We start from the raw sequence: 6108 nt of genomic DNA on the forward strand, positions 1-6108 counted from the left end.
ATCTCAACAACCCGACACCAAGAGAAATTACAATAAGTGACTTCCAGTAACTTTCCGGGCACCGGGCCACATCCACTTCTCAGTCATTTGTAATGACAGACACAGGAAAATTTGTTTAGATGAAGTGCATTACATCCTTGGTTGCACTACATATCCATAAGACCAGGTCTATTTAATATCTTATGAATATCAAAATCCATCAAAACTTATGAATTTTGAAATTTGTCAACAACCAACTCCCAATATTGTCTCCACAGTGTGTTGTGAAGGCCCAATATTGTGATGCATAATTCAATTCTACCACAAATGGCTTAATGGGACTTCTATCCAGTTTATTGCACTGTGGGTCCATGCCAGCACACAGAGAGCTGTGGAGGATGGCGAGCCGTGGGGCCGCAGCTATCGAAGGAGGTATCTGTGGCAATGGTGGAAATGGAAACAAAGATGAGCCCAAGGGATCCGCCGGGGCTCTGTGTACTCCGTACCGGCTCCCATTAGACGTGACAGGTGATATATTGTGCGAAGGGCAAAAACAAACTACTCAGCAAAAGCGGGCAGACGTTGATAAACGAAGGCACTGTGGGCTCATCATCGGGGAGCTGGGGGAATTCTCCTGCAAAATGCCATCTCGATATCTGGCCGAGCCGTCCCACCCAATTAGGCCAGGAGATGTGCTGCTTTTTGGACTGTAACTCAATGACGTGCTCCTTCTCAGTCAAAGGTTTTCAAACGTAAAATGTCAAGTGTCCACCGGCGTCTAAAGCTCGGCTCCCTGGACTGTGATTATCCAGCCAGGAGATGAGAGGAGGCTCTGGTTCTGCAGCTCTCCACGCGCGCTCGAGCATTTGAAACGCTCAGAAAGGTTATGTGGAGTTAAGAGTGTAACATAACACATCACAAGGAAGTTGTATTTTTTTGCATACAAATAAAAAAAAAAAGCACTGATTGCAGGGAAACAAAAGCACTGAGCAGGCACTGTTCAACGATTATTTTAAATATGGCACTTAAAAGGCCCCGTGAGGTCAAATGCTCCTCATTAAAGACTAATGAAACCTTGCGAAAGATCCCATAACTGAAAAAAACACACGCATACAACAGCCATAATGAATTTATCAATCGATTCCATGTAATTTGTTTAAATTGTGATATTGATTTTCTGTCCACCAGTAAGGTAAGCTTCAATTTTTTGACCTTTTGAGGGCAAGAGTGAGGTTATTATGATCCACAGTAAACCTGAAATTCATGTTGTGTGCACTCTTTATTTTCTCTAGACTATGGCCTTCTATAATGCTTTCTAAAATTGACTTGTGGAGTGAGAAAACTACATATTTATCACTGTGTTTCTCTGCCAATGGACCGTGCCATATCCTAAAATAGAGATGAATAGTGATAATCCATCCATAATTAGAAAATCTGTTTTGGCTTATCACAGCAAATGAAGGAACTCAATGTATTCACAAAATAGATGAACAAGTCTAATGGCATCTGTTATTTTATGAATGAGGCACTATGTCCAACAGTGTTACAAAAGGAAACAGTGCCCCTTGGTGGACGTGTCATGGTCAATCCTGAAATGCACAATAGACAGATATGAGGCAGTGAAACAGGCTGAACCGCTAAAATAGCTCTACTGTATGTCGAAAACATGCAAAAGAAACAGGTCAAGGTAGAGAAAAGTTAAGTAAGTCAAGATGCATGTTGCACCATACCGGACATACAGATACAGTATGTTGAAAATTACATACTTTTCAGTTTTAGCGATTAAAGGAAAGCAGAGTGACAAAATGCGATAATAAAAAACACAATGAAAAATATGCAAATGACTGATTATTGAAAAAAAAATGACAGAAAAAAACAACAACAGATGGACTTCACTGAAACATCTCACCTCAAACAAAGAAACAAAATGACAGGCTGAGACACAACATGGTGGAGAGTGGCAGAGCAACGACATGCATGAAATGAGACAAATAAAAATAAATTAAAACGCAGGAAATGAAATTATTCAGGAAGTGAGAGTGGTAAATGACAGGAAGTGTGTGTGTTTGTGTGTGCGTGCGTGCGTGCGTGTGTGTGTGAGAGAGATAGATAGAGAGAAATTGTGACAGTTCATATGTCTATATTTGAAACTGTAATAGAAAAAGATTCACTGGTAATGTGAATGTAACTATTACAGTAAACCTATAGAGAAGTGACAGTCAGTAGAGAAGGAGTCAGTTGTTAGAGTGTCTGATGTTGTAAGTATGAATTCTGTTGAAGTACATTTTAAAAAATCTTGATAACAACATATGAATGTTTTTATCTGATGAACGAGCAGAGCTGAGTGTTTAGCTCTGCTGTCCAAAATGTCTCATCTAGCAAATGCATTCTGTTCAGTATTTCAGAGTGTTCCTTAAGTTCACAGAAATACCTTCAGGCTAGTTGCCATGATCCTCAAATAGAAAAGAAAACATAGCCCACATTGAATTAATGGCATTCCTCACATTCAGAGGTTCGGTGTGTGTTTGCGTTTTTTTTTTTTTTAGGCTTTTGTGTGGAAGTGTGTGCAGATGACATGCAGAGAATGAAGCTATATGACAAATGAAAGGCCTGACACAGCTGCATTGAAATTGCATGAGAGAGGAATATTCTGCATTTAGTCCATATCAGCTGAGAGAGAAATTTAGTTTTAGACTGAGAAATTCCTAGTGCAGATCTAGAACTTCACATTTCACTACCACCAAAGGTTATGAAACAAATGAGCTTCTACAATATTAGATATTGTCAGATTAGATAATTATTGTAGGCAAATATCTGAATTAGCCCCCTCATTAATCAATTTGATGACACAGGGCCAGTTTTTCGGACATGATGTAAACTTGATCCTATAATAAAATGTTAGAATAAGAATGATGTGACCAGGCTTTATCCACGTCCCTGTAAGTGGACCACAGTTTGGTGTCTAGTACACTGTGAACTACTTTCCTACAGGACTGGAGGGAACCGTTGATTATAGAAAACACTTTCTCCACCGGTAAGCATCTTTAATTGCTTTTTAATACCTGACCTGGGACTGCAGATGAGACTTAGCGTTCCTGCTAACTCCGGCACAATCCGCAGTAATGCTGATTAGTGTGCATTGTCAGTGGGAGATAAATAATACCAGCCTATATTCTGCCTATAGTGTTGCTTCAGTGAACTGTACAGTCAGCACAGCAGTGAGACCTTTCACATTTGTAGTATCGGTCCCCCCCTCCCTCTCTCATTTCCTCCTTCCATATACACACACACCCACAAATATCCAAACACATGTGCGCATTCTCTCCCTCTTACACATATTCCCAAACACAAACACTGAGACACACACACATGCAAGGGAGTAAACTATTAATTGAAAGAATGATAAACATTAGTTTAAGGGCCTGGCTTGCTCAATCTCAAAGGGCACAGACTAGTATGACTGCTGGTTTAACTAAAGAAACAACAGTTAGACTCTAGATATGGATTCTAATCTGAGAATACAGTTTATTAAACTGGAAGAATAGATATGGCCATATTCTTTTCTCACCACAGAGAAACTTCACGCATCTGAAAGCCGAGTAATGAAGCCTAAACTTCATTTTTTACATTCTTTCCACATACTTGAAACTTATTGTTTTGCTCTTTTACATTCCAAAGGAAATATCTCATTTTTCACTCCATTACGTCATCTATCTCCTGCAGTGACTGTATACTTCAAAGGAAAAAGTTTTGCCAACAACATACTGTATGTGATAGAAAATTATATGACACACATTTCTTATGATGTGTGTTCATGGTTTCAGCCAGTCATGTTTAAGAGGAAACAGTGAGAAACAGTCTAAATGTCTATACTTAAACTGTTGCTGACTTTAACAAAGTGTTCAAAATAGTCTTGTTAAATATACTGGATAAGCACCATTCGGAAGAGCTCGAAACCCCCGGGCCAAAACTGGCCACTGCTCCAGGCCAAATAATTATGTAATAAGTCCTGTTGTCTTGGATCCAAACAACAAAGGAGCCCTCTGTTAACAATCTGGCTTTATTCAAATTTGATTTAATTAGCTACAAGGATACTGAATGGTTTGGCGATGTGCCAGGGCCAATCTCATTTTGCTAGACAGTTAGTGTAGTTAATTACAAATGATTTATACCTTCCTAAAACATTACTAAAGCAATTACAAACCAGAATAGTGGCTCATACATGACCGATAAAACCTCCAGTTGATCATTATAAGGCATACAACTACAAATATTAACACAATTCAGACCATTAAGATTTATATCAGCCTAAAAAGTGGAAAAACTAAGTTTAAGTGGTTTTACCCTCCACTACATCCCTGTGGAAGTATGCAAAATGTGATGAGTATCTTAAGTGTGTTTTACTAGTTGATTCAAATGAAATTCAAATTGTGTGGTAAATCATAGCTGCTGGCAAGGTATCCTGTAAACATGTGTGTGCGCGTGAGAAACTCCTGTACAAACACACCTCTGAGGAAGAATGTTCCAGGAGGCTGCCCCTAACCGCCTTGCGCTGCACCCGCATAGTCTCATACTTTGCATTCTCTTTCATGAGAAAAAGGTTACGCCAGACGCCATTCAAAAATCGGTGAGTTTAATGCTGCCTTGGTTACTGGCATAGGGACATACAGGGTAGAGCGTGACTTAAAACAATGTATGAATATACTGTATATGAGCCACTCTTCAATTCGAAATACATCCAATCCGCCAAGCAGCACTTATTTCAATAGAACTTTGGTTCGCCTCTTAATCCCATAAACTTCTTCCAACAAAATACATAATTGGGGGCGGTAGTGAGTGGTGTGAACCGACTGAAAAAATTGAAGATTTTATTGAACTGCGACGTGGATAATCAATATGCCGAATTTATCAGAAGTCCCTTCTGATTCGTAAAAGTTTTTTAAGTTATGTTCTACCAGGTATGTACCCTGTGTTTACCGATAAGCAAGGCAGCACAAAATTGTCATAGTTTTGAACGGAGTTCGGCATGAAGTTCTCTCCATACAGGGGAGTGAACGTCACGTCGGTGCTATTTCTTGAGCAAACAAAACTCTCCTACCATCTTGCTATGTTAGCCAATCAGTCTGGACAAAACTACCGGTTAGACTCTAATGGCAAATTAAGCATCCCAATAAGCATTTTTTTTTTCACTGGAAGAAACAACCGCCCTCTTCCTCCTGGTCCACTGTAACCACAGTCTATCCACCCAAAATTAAACAGCACTTCCGGACAAAATTTTCAAAATAAAACCCTTATTGAAATTTATTGAAATAACCTGCACAATAATACAATGTAGCCTAATGTTGTCTATTTCCCAGCCATAGTTTCACTCCATATGTAATCCTTTTATTCAACTGAGTATTTTGACACACCAAACCCTAAGCTATAGCACTGTCCCTACATTTAATCATATGCCATCAAAACTTCAAAACCCATTTATATCAATATCTGAGGACAAATTGGAGCAATGACTGAAAAGATATTATTATTTAGTGAATGTGATAAACTTTTAGACATAAGTTACCAAGGACCATCTGTTACAGACACAAACTGCTTAAAGAAAGCATTGGTCCTTGTTTCAGATATGGCATCCAAATACATTTCTGGTTATTTTTGCTTGATCTTTGGAATATATTATCATAACAAAACCCACAACATCAAATTGTGATTCACTTAAGCTAAGGTAGACCTATTGTGAGTGTCACCCATGTCATACCTAATACTTAGGCTACTTATATAGGGTGCCTGAAAAGAATAACACCCTCATAATGCTCACACTCATATTTTTCATACCTTTTTATTCATACATGTCTACTCAATATGTTCTTGACAGTTGTAGTTATTTCTTTGCTATATCTTATTACTCTTTTGCTGTTGCAACGACCCAATTTTCCCATGGGGCTCATTAAAGTTTCATCCTATGTCGTCCCTATGATTCCAGACTTTTTTTTAAGACACCCTATGTACAGTAGCTTATGTATTTTCCTTCCCAAACGTGACAATTGACGCTTTTATTTTGAAGGAGGAATCGCCACACTTCCGGTCTTACGATACCAACTCTGTCTAGCTTGACGCCGCTGTCACACCTTG

This window comes from Centroberyx affinis, unplaced genomic scaffold (assembly GCF_046629955.1).
Source record: "Centroberyx affinis isolate AG114_WGS23_722 - 3 ecotype Tasmania unplaced genomic scaffold, CSIRO-AGI_Caff_v1 ptg003056l_1, whole genome shotgun sequence".
In the NCBI taxonomy this organism is placed as follows: Eukaryota; Metazoa; Chordata; class Actinopteri; order Beryciformes; family Berycidae; genus Centroberyx; species Centroberyx affinis.